A 19,655-nucleotide genomic window follows, 5' to 3' on the forward strand; every position below is an offset into this window, starting at 1 on the left:
TAACAAGATAGTCAAAAGTATTCAATGGGAAGGGACAGTATTTTAAAAACGGTGTTAACAAAGGAATATTTACATGAAAAACAACGAAGTTCGACCCTTACTTTACACCACATAAAAAACTTAATTTAAAATAGACCAAACATCTAATTGTACGTGCTAAAACTATAAAACCCTTAGAAAAAAAACATAGGAAAAGAGTTTCATAACATAGAATCTGGCAATAATTTCTTGGATATGTCAGTGAAAGCATAGACAACAACAAAAACAACAATACACAAAAATAACTTCATCATAGTGAAAAGCTTTTGTGTATCTGAGATACAATCAATAGATTGAAAATACAATTCACGGAGGGGGAGAAAATATTCACACGTTTATGTATTTCACAAGTAATTAATATCCAGGCTATATAAAGACCTCAGAAACAACAACAAAACAATCAAATTTAAACATGAGCAAAGGTTTTAAAATACACATTTCTTTAAAGAAGATATACAAATGACCAGTAAGCACAGTATAAGGAGCCCAGCATCAGTAATCATGAGAAAAAAGTAAATCCAAACCACAATGTCATACCAACTGACACATGTAAGTATAGCTACCATCAAAAAAACCACCAGCAGCAAACTAAAACAAACAACAAAGCTCCAGAAAGCAGCAAATGCTGGATGTGGAGAAGCCAGGACTCCTGCACTCTGCTGGTGGGAAAGTAAGATGGCACAGCCACTGTGGAAAACAGTAATCACTATGTGATCCAGTAATTTGACATCTGGGTCTATACCCCAGAAAACTGAAAGTGGGAATTTGAACACCCATGTTGGTAGCAGCATTCAGAATAGCCAAAGGGTAGAAAAAGCCCAAAGGTCCATCTACAGATGAATGGATAAGCAAATGTGAGCCATACACACAATGACATATTATTCAGCATTAAAAAGAAAAGAAATTTTAATACATCTTACAACATAAACCTTGAAAAGATTAAAACAAAAAATGCAAATACTACATGATTTTCACTTTTATAACAAACCTACAATGGTTAAATTCATAGACACAAGAAGTGGGATGTGGTTTCCAGGGGATAGGGGGAAGGGAAACGGGAGCTATTGTTCTGTGGATACAGTGTTTCACTTTGGGATGATAAAACAGATTTGAAAATGGATAGCGGTGATAGTTGCACAGCAATGTATTTGTGCCTAATGTACTTAAATTTTCTATTACACATATTTTACCACAGTAAAAAATTAGCAAATATTTAAAAATCTATGTGTTTCTTTGAACTGTTTCTTTACATCCCTTGTCCATTTTTCAATTTGACTGCTAGTCTTTTAATAATTTAGGATATATATATATTATGTAAATTAGCTTTTTGTCTGTCACGTATATTGCAGATCTATTTCCACAGTCTATGAGTCATTTGAAGTATTTTTCTCTCATAGAAAGTTTGAATTTTTATGGAGTCAACTGCATCAGTCTTCTATTCAAAGACTTATTTATGGGTATAGTCTTTCAGTTTAGGACGATAAAGAAGTTGTAGATACGGATTAAGGAGATGGTTTTACAACACTGTGAATATACCGAACTGTGCATTTAAACATGGAAAAAATAGTAAGTTCTATGTTATATATATTTTACCACCAAAAAAGGGTCAGGCTTAGATGTTTATAGGTTAGAGGTTTGTTGTACCTTTAACATTAATTCCCCTCCAGGGCTTTACTTTATAAAACACCCACACAAGAAAAGTAGATACTGACTTCACAAATCTCATTACAAGTCCCACAGCAGAGGCTGCCTTGGAAAACAGAGGTGGAAAAAGTCACAGAAACTTGAGGTCAATGTGAGACCTCCCATCCCCTACTCAGAAATCAGATGAGGGAATGCATGCATGCAGGCTGAGCTGGATAGATGAGATGGGGTGGGCAGAACAGTCCTCCAATCAGCCTAGACCTTAAGTGCTCTCACGTGCTCTCAGGCATGTATCAAACCAAGAAAGCAGGCTAGGAGGATAACACATCTACCTTTATACAGGGAGCTATGAAATATCTGAGATGAGCAAGTGATTCACAAGGAGACAGAAGCAGTATGACCTTTACCCTGTGACCTGGTTCAATTATTTCAGGCTCTCATTAACCAGGCGAGCTCCTCTTTCTCTCAGAGGTAGGTAAACTTGAGGGGGTAAAGTAGGATTTGGGGATAATGGAAAAGAAAGCCTGGTAATATTTCTTCTATCTCTGTTTTAAATAAAAAGTAAAACATAAATGCCCTTTCTCAGGGCCCAAATGTTAGGCGAAAACAATGTTTGTCATCTCAGTACACACATGGTCATTTATTCTTTCCCTCTGCATGTTGTGCGCTTTTTCAGTTTATAATGTCCCTGATCCACTTGTCTCATACTAGCTGCAAACAAGGAAACTGAATGTCACACCAGGTGGCCAGCATTTCTGTGAAGGGCAGAAACCGGGGCAGCCAAACAGCTGGCAGAGGCCAGCTAGTAAGTACCTGATGCCCACTCCGTAGAGGACTCCACACTTAAAAGACCAAATAAGCAAGTGTCAGGCTGACTCACTTGTTATCCCCCCAAATAAAAAAATAAAAGTAATCCCTCCAGGGAAAGTGTGTGTGTACATGCCAAAGTACATGCACACAGCTACATGCAAAGGGGAAAGTCTGGGAAGGAAGAAAACCCACCCCTGAACACAAGTTACTTGAGGGGAAGGGGCAGGTGAAGCCAACTGTCAGCATTTCTTACCTTTTCAACAGATGAGCTTGCACGAATTTTGGTAATTTCTCATAAAAAAGGCAATTTTCACTCCTTGGGTGATCACCCAGGTCTTTCAAAACGGAGCCACCAACAACCACCTGTACCACTTGACAGGAAGCCAAATAATGGCTTCCATCAAAGCTCAGCCCTCACACCCACCTCCCAGTCCTGTCCCATGCAGGGGGGTACTGGACTGCTGGGGTCCAAGGGTCCAGGCCAAACCCAACCCACAGATTGTTGGTGAAACCAGCATGCATCCAAGGGCCTTTCCGCAACTTGGGCCATGTGCTCACTGCATAAGTATGCCTGTGCTTGTTCCCCTAGGACAAAGACTCCCTTTTCTTACAGCTGGAAGGAGGGGTGGGGAGAGTTCATGGTGTCCTGTACAGGTTGGATGTTAATCTGATGTGGTGCTCTTGGAGAAGCTTGCCTGAGTCAGGTGCTTTCTCATCCTGTGGTGTGTGCTTCCACTTCAAGCTGCAGAAGTCCCTGAAGGTAAGTGCTAATGCAACCCCCATCTACTGGTGAGCAGAGGTCAGGTGATCTGCAGCCGTCCAAGCAGCTGCTAAGTGGCCAACAGGCTGGATCTGCGTCTCACTTGCAGAGGCCCTGCGTGGCTGCTGTGGCTGCCCTGAGACTCATTCTGCCTCCTCTTCCCTCCACAGCTCTCCCAGCTTCTACCCACAGCTGTGCTCCAGGTGAGGAACACTTATGGATGCACCAGGGTGTAACTACTCAGACTTCTGCATGCAGAAGGGCCCCTGATCCATGCTGTTTCCATATCCAAGCCCAAACTTTTCTAGAGCTTCAGCAAATCCAAGCCCTCTGAATTCCCTGCAAGACCAAACTGAGCCCTACAACCCCTACTACACTGATTAGCTGCCAGCCCCTGCTCCCTCCTGGGCCCCTGTCTATAGCGTTCTGAAGTCCTACAAGAATGTTGAGTTCCTAAGCCAACTCTCACCCAAATAGGTAAACAACCAGGGGCCTCCAGGGGTAGAGAACCTACCCAGAAAGGTTCTGCTGCCTGTAGACTTGATGTCCTTCCCCCACAACATGCCATGCTTGCCAGGCTGGAAGGGGGGTCTCCAGATACTTGGGAAATCTGGGCCTGTAGCTGGCATATGGAGAAGAGGCCTGGAAAAGCACCACTCCTGTCCATGAAGCCCCCAGATGGAACCAGGTAATTGGGAAATACATGGGTACCAAGCCTAATCCACATTCAGACCCGATGGGAACTGCAGCAGTGACTCGCCCTCTGTGCAACTCTGGGTGTACCACTTCAGAAGGACCATCTGACCCCATGTGTCATTGGAGATACTACATGTGGGCAGATTCCAGTGGTTGCTTCAGCTGAACCTTCCCAACCAGGTCCACACAAAAACATTTCATATGGGGGCACACCTGGGTGGGCAAGCACACCCCTCAGAGAGTGAGAGCCACTGAGGAGGGCTGTCACAGAGGCCCCTTTTCCTGCTCTGAGAACAGGTTAAGGGAGTATGGGGGACCTCTGCCACCTCCTAGCTGCTTCCAGGAGCCACTTCTTTCAAGATGAGGCACTCTCCTGCTTGCCTGTTGCCATTTGGCTGCAAAAGGCCATTGTCAACATTCAGTGAAGAAAAAGAAAGGGGCCTCGCCTGTTTTCCCTGACATACCTGAGGCAGGTGGGTATGCCCAGGGTTCCTGCGGTAGAACCTGTACATCTGCCGACCCCCAGGCTATGCTGGCTTCATTTTATCTGTGTGATGAGGGTGGGGTGGGAATTACCGAGAGGTAATTACACAGGCCACCGACAAATTCTACAAGAGCTAGGTAGAAAAGCACTGTCTTGTCAGGCTGCCCAGCACCCAGCTCACACACACATCTCTTGACAGCTTCCCCAAAGCAGGCTTTGAAGTCCAGGCTCCCCAAGAAGCCTGGGGTGGAGATTCTGCCAGGCTAAAGGACCTATCCCCAAAGGTGCCACCCTCACCAGTCTCATCCTGACAATCTTGGAATATTTTTGCCCTGAAGTTTTGGAGTGGGAGACAGAGAGACAGCAGACAGTGTGTATTAACCACCTTTCCAGAGAGCATCAGCCCTCCAGACTGGGGCAGGTAAGACCTCCACTTGTGTGTTTTTCTCACTGATTGCCAGATGGGGGAAGCAGCACTTGTGAGCATCTGCCTGTCTCCCCAGGTCCTGTTCAGAAACCCCATCTTTGCCTTTGGAGAGACTGCCCCGAGCACACAGGCCCAGCAACCACCATCTATGGCCCCCAGGACCTAATAACCTTCTACATAGGGTTCAGTGCATGTGAGCAGACACCAGACTTGATTCCTGCCCAATAGTCCCTGCCAGATACCCCATGCCCACCTCATTAAGAGAATGAAGACACACGTTCACACCCAGTCCATCATGGTGATAGAGTGGCTGGGGTCCTACTTTCCCACCCTTCAATGCTGGTTCATAATCAGCTGTCTGACCACGTTCCTACCCTGAGGTAGGACTTTGGGACATTGTCCACCAGGGTCACTGACCACTTTTAAAGTTCCAGAAACAGAGGGCCAGCTATTCCCCTGGAAGTTTGCTACATGGGATAAGCCAAGGCTTGCCTTCAGGAACAGGTTTCCCATCACATAGCTGCCCAAGTCCCAGGGCATCCATACGTTCATGTGAATACTACTTGCCACATCCACAGCCCATGCCAACCCCTCCTGGAGCCAGCCGAATGCTTGTTACTGGGCATGTGATAAGCCCAGACAGCTTCAGCCTTGCAGGACAACTAAGGGCATCTAGCAGCAGTAGCCAGAGAGCCTAAAGAAAGAAGTTAGAGGTGAAACCAGATGTTATGAGAGTACTTTAGTAGGCAAAATCGCATACTATAAAAATGCTTTAAACTGCATCAGGAGAAGACGAGAAGACACAAATGAACAATTGCATAGTGACACAGGGCTGTCAGAACACCAAAAAGAATCCACATAGTTTCCATCCTTTCCCCAAGAAAAGGAAAGTTCTAGGCCACCTCCTCCTCAGCACACTCCTCAAACTCCTCCTCCTCAGCCTTGGCATCCTGGTACTGCTAATTTTCAGACACCAGGTCATTCATGTTGCTCTCAGCCTCAGTGAACTCCATCTCATCCAAGCCCTCGCCCGTGTACCAGTGGAGGAAGACCTTGCACTTGAACATTGCTGTAATCTCTTCTGAGACATGCTTGAAGATTTCCTGGATAACAATGCTGTTGCCCATGAAGGTGACCAACATTTTTAGCCCCTGGGGTGGGATGTGACAGATGGCTGTTCTTACGTTGTGGGGGAGCCAGTCAGCAAAGTAGCTGCTGTTTTATTTTGAATGTTGAACATTTGTCCCTCCACCTCCCTCATGGGCATGCAACCCCTGAAAATGGCAGCCACCATTAGGTAGCAGCCATGACAGGGGCAGCCATCATATTCTTCGCATAAAACGTCTGCTGAGTAAGCTCAGCCACAGTCAGGGCCTGGTAATGCTGGCTGCCCCGGCTGGTCAGTGGGGGCAAAGCCAGGCATGAAGAAATGCAGCCTGGGAAATGGGACCATGTTCCCAGACAGCTTCTGTAGGTCAGCATTCAGCTGACCTGGGAAGCCCAGGCACATGGTGACCCCACTAATGGTAGCAGATAACAGGTGGTTCATGTCACCATAGGTAGGTGTGGGCAGTTTTAGGGTTCTGGAATAGATGTCATATAGAGCTTCATTATCTATGCAAAAGGTCTTATCTGCATTTTCTATGAGTTGGTGGACTGACAGGGTGGCATTGTAGGGTTCCACCATGGTGTCTGACACCTTGGGCGAGGACAGGATGCTGAATGTGTTTATGATCCTGTCTGAATACTCCTCCCAGATCTTACTAACGAGAAGGGTACCCATCCCAGACGCAGTTCCCCTACCCAGGGAGTGGGTCAGCTGGAAACCCTGCAGGCATTCACAGCTCTCACATTCCTTTCAGACAATGTCCATCACTGACTCCATCAGCTCTGCACCTTCTGTATAGTGCCCCTTGGGCTTGTTTCCAGCCCCACACTGACCTGTAAGACAGTAAAGTCAGTCACTTGAGTGCCAGGTGTATGGTCATCAGTGGTCACCACCACAATGCAAAATGGACCAAGTGTCACATGTGAGGTGAAAGCACCATTCATCCTTCAGGTGGAGCAAATGAAACCCCGTACCGCAGAGTTACAGGACAGCAGCCTCCCCTGTTAGAAATTAAGTCAGGACTCAAACCTCAGACATGCTAAGAGACCTCGCTGTAGGTGGCTCCTACCTATTTTCAGGGAAGAGAGTAGCCACGGCCCCAGCTCAGTTCCCTGCAGGGAGTTTATAACAGTAGCTCCTCACCTTGAGGAGACGCCTGGGGCTTCCTCCCAAAGCCCATTTAGGAGAGGCAGATTGAGCCACTGGGAGAATAGGAGGATGTTCAGAGGCCCTGGCTGCACAATTCCCACAGCTATGACCTTCGGGAACTACTAGATGAGCTGCTCCGGCTAAGGAGCCGCAACGCAGTCCTCACTCGCAGCTCACCAAAGATGAGGTTGTCGGCCTGAAGATCAGCCCGAAGGGCCCCGAGCGCAGAGAGTCCATGGTGACCGGCTCCAGGTCCACGAGCACAGCGCAGGGCACGTACCAGCCACCTGAGTGGGACAGGAGGGTATTAGCGAGGGGGAGGGCCGCCGTTCCCAGGATGGCGATCGGAGAAGGTCTGGGTTCTCACCGCTGGCCTCGTTGTAGTACACGTTGATGCGCTACAGCTGCAGGTTGCTCTCCCCGTGGTAGGTGCCAGCGGAGTCAATGGGATGTTCATCAGAGATCACCCCCCAGAACTACAAGAGATTAGTGGGGTCAGACAGACCAGGGCTGAGTCACGGAGGCCAGGGAGCTGGAGGCGTCCCAGCCCCTCTCCTAGCTCCTCTACCACCCCAACCCTCATCCGCAACCACATCCCTAGGCTGCCGTGTCCCTGGGGTCCACCCCTGCCGACTAGTCAGCCTCCCCGTTCCACTGCGTCCCCGGCAGGGAGCCCAGGGGCTGCAATTCGGGGGCACCGCCCAAGCCACTGCCACTGCCAACATCTTCTCTGGCCACCCAGTAGGCCGGAGCTGGGACCTCAGAGCCCCGGATGCCAACCTTGGCACCGATCTTGTTCCCGCACTGCCGGTCTGCGTGAGCGCAATCTCCCTCATGGCCAAGGCGGGATTAGGGCGGCAGGGGAAATGCGAGAAGGAAGAGCAGATGTGCAGCGACCCAGCCCGCCCTCTGCCAACATTTAAATAGACCCTCGCCCTCCTCCCTCAACCTCGGATTGGGCTCCCAGAATAAGCAACAGCTTTACTTCCACACAGGTGTACCCACCTGTGAATCCCTTGGAGCTGAACGTCTGCTGGGGAGCTCAGGTGGCCTTGCTGTGGTCCTTTCGATGTTGGGGAAAGCTGGTCAGCTGGAGAACTTCCTCCCTCGTCTTTACTAAGATTAAATCCCTAGCTGACATGAAACTGAATTTTCCTCCCATGTGGGAGGGGAAGCCTCTTATTTCAGTATTCACAGAGTGCCTTGCACCTATCCTAGACTGATGACATATTTTTGTACTTGATGAGTCTTTTCATCTATTGGGAGATCTGTGGTTAGGAAAGACCTTCCATATGTTAACACAACAAGACTTAATTGTAAGTTTTAATTTGGAGCAGTTCAAACCCTCAGTAAGTTATGGGTGTTAGAGATATTAGGCATTTGATTTAGCATGAGTCTTCTTTAGAGTAGGATTAGCCCTTTCACCTTTCCAGAGGACTGTGGTCTTTATGCAGAGTGAAAGTAATACTGGATTCCTAAAGCTGAGGATAGGTGTTGGGATACGCTGAAAATGGACCATTGTCACTTTGCAGGCTTTTAGATTACTCAAACTGAGAAGTTATTTCTTCTGGCAATGATCTAACCAGTGAAGGTATCAGTAAGAGTTAGCAAATATTTGAATCTCCTGCAGAAAGACATCTGAGTAAATTAGAGGTGCCAGTTCTCACCTGGATAGATTCATCAATATTGGACACGTTTAACTGGAGAAGGAGAAACTCGCTGGCCTTTTGGGTCATGTCAGGCGCAGAGCTCACAGGGGTGAGTCACCTGTTTTATTGTCTTGAAAAGATTTACCGCTATAAACAAATGAGATATTAACAGAAACAAAGAATCTCTTCTAGGATGAAAAGAATCATAAAGTGCTGAATTATATTCCTATGATTGGTACTTGGCATTAGTAATTTATTACCATCGTTCAGCGGGCCAGAGGGGTCCTGGACTGAACTGCAATCCCTGGCCCAATTTTGTACTTCTTCAGAGTATTCTGACCCTATGTTCTGTGAATGCTGATCAGCACACCCATAGCTTAATTGGCCTTTTCAGTCCAGGGGCCTTGACTGCAGCATCTACCAGGGCATTTCCTTTTACATGGTCAGTCTCTGTTTTGATGACCTCTGCAATTAATTATAGTCAGTTTTGGCAGCAAAACAGCATTCTAAGAAGCTAAAAATCTGAATGATGTTCTATGGAAAAGCCCTTGGGAGCCACAGGTAGTTACCCATTCCAAATTGCAGCATAAGAATGAAGCACTAAAAAACCATAGTTGGAATCAGTGTAAGTGTTAACGTTTAAATGCTTTACCAACTGCAGGGGCCTAGTAAGTTCAATTAACTCAGCTTTCTGAGCTGAGGTAGAGGCCAGCAATGCTTGTGCCTTGATTCTCTTGTGCTAATAAGTATATCTAGCTCTTCTGTTTTCCCTGATGCAAAAAAGAACTTGCGTCTGTTAACCACTCTTCCTTGGGATGGTCAAGGGGCAAGGGGCTCATCTCTCTTAAGTCTGGCCTCCTAGAATAAATTTGTTTTATAACCTGTGACATGATTTTGCTGTGTCCCCAGTCAAATCTTATCTTGAATTGTAGCTCCCATAATTCCCATATATCATGGCAGTGACCCAGGGGAAGGTAATTGAATTGGGGGATGAGTCTTTCCCATGCTGTTCTCGTGACAGTGAATAAGCCTCATGAGATCTAATGGTTTGTTTATTTATTATTTATTTATTTATTTTTGAGACATAGCCTTTCTCTGTTGCCCAGGCTAGAATGCAATAGCATGATCTCAGCTCCCTGCAACTTCTGACTTCCAAGTTCCAGCTATTCTCCTGTCTCAGCCTCCTGAGTAGCTGAGATTACAGGTGCCCACCACCATGCCTGGCTAATTTTGGTAGTTTTAGTACAGATGGGATTTCACCATGTTGGCCAGGCTGGTCTCAAACTCCTGACCTCAGGTGATCCACCACCTTGGCCTCCCAAAATGATGGGATTACAGCTGGTGGCTTTATAAAAGGGAGTTTCCCTACACAATCTCTTTTGCCTGCTGCCATGTAAGAGATGTGACTTTGCTCCTCATTTGCCTTCTGCCGTGAGTGTGAGGCCTCCACAATCATGTAGAACTGTGAGTCAATTAAACCTCTTTTCTTTATAAATTACCCAGCCTCAGATATGTGTTTATTAGTAGCATGAGAATAGACTGATACAACCTGTATGCCAGAAAGGCTGGGAGCACCTGTGGACTCTGGCAGATAAGTAGCTGTGTTTATGGTTTGGCAGGCTTTAAGAGTTATGTCTGGAGTGTCTAGCAATTAGGCCTGATACCTTCATAAATATTCTCCTATTATCCACTGGTGCCATTTAGCTTCTAGGAAGACCTTCCCTTGATGTGGGGTCAAAAACCTGTAGGTGCTGTCCTAATGTTAGTTTATTAGTTTTACCTACTAGAAAAGTTGTAGCAGCAATAGCTCTAAGACATTAAGACCACCCTGAGGCCACCTGGTCTATCTGCTTAGAAAATTAGGTTACTGGCCTTGGAATATTCCCCAGTTTTGTGACAAGATTACCGAAGGCCTATGCCTTGCTTTTTGGCCACATAAAGTACAAATGGTTGATCCAACTTGGGGACTCCCACAACTGCAGCAGAGCCCAATTTCTCCTTAAAAGTATTGAAGGTTTGCTTGTAGTTCTAATTACATTCTAGGAGCTCTAAATCTTTCTCTTTAGTGTGTCATATAAGGGTTGGCTACATGTCCAAATCTGGGTACCCATAAGTAGCAGTACCCAGCCATCTCCTAAAACAGCCCACAGTCATTTCTTGGACTGGGATCCTCACATGACTAAAATAACTTTTTATCTTCTAGGGATGTGGATCAGTTCCAAAGGTTAAGACAGATTCCAAATATTTAAGTCTTTCAGTCAAAATCTGAGCCCTGTATGGTGATATCTTATATTTGCAAATTCCCAGGAAATTTACCAATTTAACAGTATTATTATTTGAGTCTTCTTTAGTTGGACTAGCAATGAGCAAGTCACCTACATGCTGAATAATTGTGTCCTTTGCAATCGTAGATTTCTTAAGTCCTTAGCTAGAGCATTTTCTAATAAGTGGGGGCTATCCCAGAACCCTTCAGAGATGCCTGTCCAGGTTAATTTTGAGGCTGAATGCATATACAGATCAGTCCATTCTAAGGCAAACATATTGTGAAACTGGATGCACTGAAATGCAGAAAAATTCATCTTTCAGGTTTAAGAATGTAAACCACTTTGCATCCCCTGGGACTTGGGTAAGTATTGGGGACAATGAGGTGTATGGAGACAACTGCGTTTATTAATGCTGTCAGGTTTCTGACAAATCTGTATTTTCCATTAGGCTTTTCATCTGGTAACATGCAAGTATTGTAAGGAGACTCTCATGGCCTTAATAACTCATATGACAATAATATGGCGATAAGGGTTTGAATTTCCCCTCATGCTTCTCGCCTTAAAATGTATTGTCTCTTCTGAGGGTGAGGAGCACTAGGCTGAAGTTGGATTTGAATGTGGGAGGTGTTTAGTGCATTTCCCAGAGCTTGTGTGGCCCAAACCTTAGGATTTACTTGAGACAACAGCTCAGGTGGTAAATGTGACAGCTCATTCTTAACTTCTTTTTCCCCTGAGGGGTCAGGAACAAAAGTAACACTTTCTCTGCTTTATGATCTGTGAAGGTGACCATGACATAGTCTCCTGATTCAATAAACCTCTCCCCAGTAAGAGGTCAGGCATTCAGACAGTACTAAAAAGGCAGGTGAGAAACACAGAATCCCTGGAGGACAACTTAGAAGATAAGAAAAGCAGTGTTTTTGGGCTTGTCCATCGTGAGAAGACAGGAGCCAATTGTATTTACTCAGGACGGAGTCATCTGTTCCCATACTTAATAAGAAGTTAATAATCCTACCTTCCACTTCAAGAGTCGGCTGAGGCTCTTCCATCTCTCGATAGGTAATAGTCCAATGAGAGCAGATGCAGGAAGTATCAGGCCCTACCACTTTTGGATCTGCTGGGTGCTGATGATGGCTGCCTTGGAAGCACAGTGTATTTCCTTCGGCAGTGGCTGACCTTCTTACAGAAGTCACATTGATTTATATCCAAGGCATAGTGGGCCAGAGGCACAGACTGGGACTTTTACCTTCTCACTTCCTCTGTGACGGCCAGGGGTTAAGGGGGCTGCCTCTGAAGGGGTGGAGAGCACAAGGCTGTAGCTAGAAGCTGGCCTCTTGGGAGGTTTGCTTTATTTTGTTTCCTCTGCCCTATTTCTGTGATGGAAAACTGCAAAAGCCAAGTCTAACGGCTGACCCATGGGAGTCTGGGTCCCTAAGCACTCCCCAAGGCTGCTTTCAGCGGCTTCCTGCAGATATCAGAAGCAGACTGGGCTATAAAATAAACTCCTAGCAATGCCGCAATGCCTGTCCCTTCTTGGAGTCGGGCAGTGTTAGTGTATTTCCTCAGGGTCTAAATTATCCACCCTTGTAATAAAGCTAGGTATTCATCTTCTCCCTGAGCAATTTTCCAGATTTATAAAAATTAAAAAGTTACATCATGCATTTTTTTATTCCTTCAAGGAGTCAAATGATCATAATTTTTTCCCTGTATATCCCACTTTCTTCCTAATTGATTTCCCTTTTCTAGATCCTAATTCTCTTTTGGTTCCTGCTCAGGCACTGTTGTGCCTCCTACTTGATAGTTGCCATGTCTCCGGTTGCAGGCTGCCGCCCTATTAGCATGTGCTCTAGTCACTCCCATAATACACTGTTTTTCTATCATGCGGCAGGTAAACATAAATGTATGCAAATATTGCCTGGTCAGATCATACTTCAAGGTTAGCCTCTTAAATTTGTCTATGAATTTTCCTAGAACCTCTGAAAGCTGTTTCAGTTTTTCCTTGCATGTGGCTGATTCAGACACAGAAAAGGGTACATATAGCTACATAGTGTCCCTATTATCATTTGCCACTTCCCAGAGAGGGCAAAGATTCAACTTTGCCAGCTGATAAGAGACCCCAGGGCATGTTGATCTGGTGAAGCTCGGGTGTTTTCGTGTATCTATGTAAGACAGGACTTGAAGGGCAGGGCAAAGATGATGTCTGGACACGAGATTACCCTGGAAAACTAGAAGGAATTAATAACATGTTGCACACCTCACCAGAACTGGAAGGAGCCTGACTGCGTTCTTATGGGGTGCTTGGACTGGCAGTGCAGAGTTCAGCCTCAGCTAAGAGAAGCCTGATATTAAGAGGCACTTGCATTGAAAAGGTAATCAATTATGTGCCATCCCTATTTTGTCTTTTCTTCCATCAAACATATACAAGCTGATTTTAATTTTTTAATCCTGACCAAGCATCAGAGATGCCTGTGTATAATGTATTTCCTCCCCTTCACTTTCTCTTCTATAAAACAAATTAAGCTGCAAAAGAATGAGTCAGACCAAACAGGGGAAATGGGAAGGCTGTAACTTGTATATTGAAATGTATTAGTCCATTTTCACACTGCTATGACAAAACTGACACACTTTCAGGGAAAAAATGACATGCTGGGTTTAGAAAGTAGGGTCCAGCTGCCCTATACCAGCTCTTCAAAGATGACCTTATGCTTAAGAAATAAGAGAAAACTCTTAAGCAAACGTCTCATGTTCTCCATATTGATGCTAATTGTTTGCAGAGGGTTGTCATAAAAGAGGTTGTCACTAAACAGGCATATCTGATCTTATCATGTAAGACTGTTAAATGCCACATTTCAACTTCTAGTCATAATGATGGAGAGGTTACTGCTGATCTTTTCTGATAATTAAGGTAAAAAATACTAGGTTCCAAGACACCTCTTTTCTTCAGTGTCACTTGGACCAGTGGCAAATTAAATAAGCAATCAGCTAAAAGTCAGAGGATTATTGAGGAAAGTAAAAGCTAAACTGTTTTGGTCCTCTTTCATGGGGCAGCCTACAGACTACTACAAAACAGAGGCAGTGAGCAGAAAGGGGACAAGATGCAGAGCACTCAGGTGAGGGACAGAGAGCACCAGGTGGACAGTCCAAAAAGAGAAAGTGGCAAACATCTTGTTTAGCCAAGTCCATTCTTCTCAATACACCCCAGAGCCTCTAACCTTGTGAGCTTGGCGTTTAATGTGAGTATGACACCCCCAGGTCTATAACTTTTTGGGCTAAGTCTCTCCCCCTAACATTATGCACTAGGGCCTCTCACTTTAGTAATAGTGGATAATCATTCTTGCCCGCCAGAATGGCTTCACGACTCTAAAAGATGGCCTGCTTGCCAGGTGATTGATTCTGTATGGATTGTTTTCCTTGGAGTGGGGGTCTTGTCTTGGTGTCCCTTCAAGGTGTTGCTGAAAGATGTTGCTGGAAAAGAGGGTCCTGATACTGACCACAAAGTAGGATTCTTAGATCTTGTGTAGGAAAAAATTGAGGTGAATCAGAGAGCACAGTGAAAGAAGCAAGATTATTGTAAGTGACTCCATTGCAGAGTTGGGCATCCTCAGAAAACAAAAGCAGGAATGCATTGTCTTTTATGAGTATCTCTACTTATAAGTAAGTATAAAGAGAAACAGTTATTAATAAACTTGGAAGGTGCAGATGTATTCACTAAAGTCAGGAGCTATTGGTTTTAACAATGGTCATTACCCCGTTGACCTAAGCTAGCTCATTAATATTATCTTTAAGGAAAAAATGCTGCACACCTAGGATATTTATACATTTTTCAGGCTTGGTGGAAACTGTCTTGTATGGCCATAAATACTCTGCAACTGTAATTTGTGGCCAGCATAAAAATGTGGCTATTTTCAGACCATAAATATTAACCTTCTAGGTGCCTTGTGAGTACCTAGGTACTCATATTAAGATAGAGTATTCTGGTTATGTTTATTAAACTAGAAGCTTGGCAACCATGACTTCCTCTAACAAAGCAAGCCTACTGCTCAAGGATAAAATTTATTTCTCAGGAATTTTGCGCATTTTGTTTGATGGAATTGATATGTTTACCAAAATGGCAGAAAAGAGTGAAATTAGTCCTCAAAGATTTCTCAGGATTGGAGATAAAGTAAACAAAATGATTATAGTTAATATGCAAGTTGATACAATTGATATTCAAAAGAAATTTTGTTAGAAACATGAGATTTTTATCTATATTTATTTAATTATTGTTATTATTTTGAGACAGAGTCTTTCTCTGTTGCCCAGGCTGGAGTGCAGTGCACCATCTCGGCTCACTGAAACCTCCGCCTCTGAGGTTCAAGTGATTCTCCTGCCTCAGCCTCTCAAGTAGCTGCAATTACAGACATGCATCACCACACCCAGTTAATTTTTGTATCTTTAGTAGAGATGGGGTTTGTCTCTGTTGCCCGGGCTGGTCTCAAACACCTGACAGCAAATGATCTGTCCATGTTGGCCTCCCAAATTACTGGGATTACAGGCATGAGCCACCGCTTCCAGTCACAATGAGGTTTTTAAGTAATTCTAACTGATTTCCTGCTGTTGAGCAGGGAGCTGAGCAAATTCAACAGATCGTGAGGCTAAAGAAGGAGAAGACTGAGGACAAACTCTGGAACACATGTGATTAATCACGTATAATTGAAACCAAATCAAATTTAATAAGGCTTTTAGTTTCAAGATGTTTCCATCATTTTGAAATGTGGTGTTATTCAGTGGAAAAGAAAAATAATGTTTATTTCCAGAGTAAAGAACAGGGTTCCCTGCAGGGATTGATTAACTGAGAGCTATGGCTCAGGATTAAACATTCTTTTTCCCCTTATAAATTAAAAATTAATTTTTAAGCCTCCAGTGATCAAATGGACCCCTCTTCTTGGATAAGGACCTTCCAAAGTTAACCTGAAAAGCAAGTTCAAGCCATGGGTCACGCATACCTCATTATACTCTCCTCCCCTTGGTTTTCATTTTAATTTTGATTTTTAATTTATTTTTGTGGGTACACAGTTGGTGTATATATTTATAGGGGTACATGACATACTTTGATACAGGCTTGCAGTGGGTAATACATAATAAAAAATGGGCTATTTATCCCCTTGAGCAATTATAGCTTGTGTTATAAAGAATCCAGTTATACTCTTTTAGTTTTTATAAAATGTATAGTTAAATTATTATTTACTGTAATCACCCAGTTGTGCTATCAAATACTGCCTTATTCATTCTTTCTAACAATTTTTTTGTACCCATTTAGCATCCCCACTATCCTTCTCTTCCCCCACTGCCCTTCCCAGCCTCAGGTAACCATCCTTATACTCTCTATCTCTATGACATCAATTGTTTCAAATTTTAGCAGTCACAAATAAGTGAGAACATGTGACATTTGTTTTTCCTGTGCCTGACTTATTTCACTTAACATAAAGACTTTCAGTTCGTTTACGTTATTGCAAATGACAGACTCTCATTCTTTCTCATAGCTGAATAGTATTCCATTGTGTATACGTACCACATTTTCTCTAGCCAGTCATCGCTGATTGACATTTAGGTTTCTTCCAAATCTTGGCTATTACCAGCATTTGTTTTTGACTGACTTCTGGATAAAAGCCACCTTACTGGGGTGAAATGATATCTCATTTTTGGTTTGATTTGCATTTCTATAATAATCAGTAATGTGGAGAATCTTTTCATTTGCCTGTTTGCCATTTGTATGTCTTCTTTTCATAACTGTCTATTTAAATTTTTTGTCCACTCTTTAATTAGGTTACTACATATTTTTCTATAGAATTCTTTTTAACTCAATATAATGTAGTGTATTAGTCTGTTTCTGCACTGCTATTAAAAAAAACAGAGACTGGGTTATTTATTAATCTATTTATTTATTGAGATTAAGTCTTGCTCCATCACCCAGGCTGGAGTGAAGTGGTGCGATCTCGGCTCACTGCAACCTCCCCTCTGGGGTCCAAGCAATTATCTGCCTCAGCCTCCTGAGGAGCTGGGATTACAGGCACCAGCCACCATGCCCAGCTATTTTTTTATTTTTATTTTTAGTAGAGACTGTGTTTCACCATCTTGGCCAGGCTGGTCTTGAACTCCTGACCCTGTGATCCACCGACCTCGGCCTCCCAAAGTGCTGGGATTAAAGGCGTGAGCTACTGTGCCTGGTGAGATTGGCTAATTTTTAAGGAAATAGGTTTAATTGACTCACATGGCTGGGGAGGCCTCAGGAGACTTACAATCATGGCAGACAGGGAAGCAGGCACCTTTACATGACAGCAGGTGAGACAGCCTGTATGCGAAGCAAAAGGGGAAGAGCCCCTCATAAAACCGTCAGATCTCATGAGAACTCTTTATCAGAAGAAGAGCATGGAGCAAACCACTTCCATGATCCAATCACCTTCTCACCTTCTACCAGGTCACTCCCTCAACACCTGGAGATTAATTCAATATGAGATTTGGGTGGGGACACAAAGCCTAACCATATCATGTAGTTATAAATTGCTTTTCACATGGGTAATTTACAAATGTTTCCTCCTATTCTGTGGGTTTTCTCTTCACTTCGTTTATTGTTTCCTTCACTTTAAAAAAGCTTTCTGACTTGCTGTAATTCCATTTGTCCATGTTTGCTTTTGTTGTCTGTGCATATGGGGCACTACTTAAGAAATTTTTGCCCAAACCAATGCTTTAAAGAGTTTCCCCGTTTTTGTGTGTGTGAAACTTTGATAGTTTGAGGTGTTAAGTTTAAGTCTTTAATTATTTTAATTTGATTTTTTTATGTGGCAAGAAATATGGTTCTAGTTTCATTCTTCTGCCTATGGCTTGCCAGTTTTCCCAGCCCTACTTATTACAGAAACTGTCTTATTTTTTGTTGTATGTTCTTAGCACTTTTGTTGAAAATAAGTTTAGTTTAGCTGCATGAGTTTGTTTCTAAGTTCTCTATTTCATTCCCTGTGTCTTTATGTTCTATTTTTATTCTAGCATCATGCTGTTTTAATTACTATAGCTTGATGGTATAATTTAAAACCAGGTAATGGGATTCCTCCATTTTTGTTTTATATACTCAGCATAGCTTTGACTATCATGGTGTTTTGTGGTTCCATATACATTTCAGAAGTTTTTTCTATTTCTGTGAGGAATGTCATTGTTATTTAGCTAGAGATGGCATGAAATGTACAGATTCCTTTGGATTGTATGGACATTTTTAAAAATACTGATTCTTCCAACCTGTGAACAAATAAATATCTTTCCATTTTTTGTGTCCTCTTTCATTTCTTTTATCAGTATTCTACAATTTTAATTGTTGAGAACTTTTATTTCTTTGGTAAATTCACACACATTTTGTTTTATTTATGGCTATTGCAAATAGGATTACTCTTCTGAATTCTTTTTCAGTTTGTTGATGGTTGGCATATAGAAATCCTACTGATTTGTATATGTTGATTTTGTATTCTGCAAATTTACTGAAGTTATCACTTCTAACAGTTTTTTGGTGGATATATTAGGCCATTCTCACATTGCCATAAAAATAGTTGGTGACTGGTTAATTTATAAAGAAAATAGGTTTAATTGGCTCATGTTTCTAGAGGCTGTACAGAAAGCATAGCCCTGGCCCCTGTTTCTGGGGATGCCTCTGACAACTGACAATCAAGGTGAAGAAAAAGTCCGGTGCTTGCACATCACATGGTAAGTGCAAAGGCAAAGGGAAAGTGCTACACACTTGTAGATGACCAGCTCTCATGAAAACTTACTGTTGTGGGAATGGCACCAAAGCAAATGATGCCAAACTCTTCATGGAAATCCTGCCCTCATGATTCCATCACCTCCCAACTAGGCCCACTTCCAACATTGAGGATTACATTTCAATATAAGATTTTGGTGGGAACACACACCCAAACTACATCATTTTGCCCCTGGCCATTTCAAATCTCATATCCTTCTCATATTTCAGAATACAATCATGACTTCCCAATAATCCCCAAAGTCTTAACTCATTTCAGACTTAACTCAAAAGTCAAAAGTCTCATCTAAGACAAAGCTAGTTCCTTCCTCCTATAAGCCTATAAAATAAAAACAAGTTAGGTAATTCGAAGACATAAATTGGGTATAGACATTGGGTAAATATTGCTATTCTAAAAGGAAGAAATCAGTTAAAAGAAAGGGGCTGCAGGACCCATGCATGTCTGAAACCCAGAATGGGAGTTATTGAATTGTAAGACTCCAAAATAATTATTTTTGACTCTGTGTCCCATTTCCAGGACACACTAATGCTTTGGGAAGTTTCAACCTTGTGCCTTTGCATGGTTTAGCCCCCATGGCTGCTCTCACGGGCTGTTACTGTGTGCCTCTAGCTTTTCCAGGTGCAAGGTGCAAGCTGTACAGGATCTACCATTCTGGAGTCTGGTGGACAGTGATCCTCTCCTCACAGATCTACTAGGTCATGCCCCATTAGGGAGCCCACATGGGGACTGTAACCCCACATTTCTTCTCTGCATTGATTTAGTAGAGGTTCTCCATGAGGGCTCCCCTCTGCAACATGCTTCTGCCTGCACACCTTGGCTTTTTCATACATCCTTTTTGAAATAAAAG

The 19,655-nt window shown here is 43.5% G+C and overlaps 1 pseudogene; it reads right to left on the minus strand.

Annotated features, from left to right (window-relative positions):
- Positions 1-5,753: 5,753 nt before the first annotated feature.
- LOC129395553 (tubulin beta-8 chain-like) lies at positions 5,754-7,953 on the minus strand (annotated as a pseudogene).
- Positions 7,954-19,655: the final 11,702 nt, after the last annotated feature.

Source organism: Pan paniscus, chromosome Y (assembly GCF_029289425.2).
Source record: "Pan paniscus chromosome Y, NHGRI_mPanPan1-v2.0_pri, whole genome shotgun sequence".
NCBI classification, from domain to species: domain Eukaryota; kingdom Metazoa; phylum Chordata; class Mammalia; order Primates; family Hominidae; genus Pan; species Pan paniscus.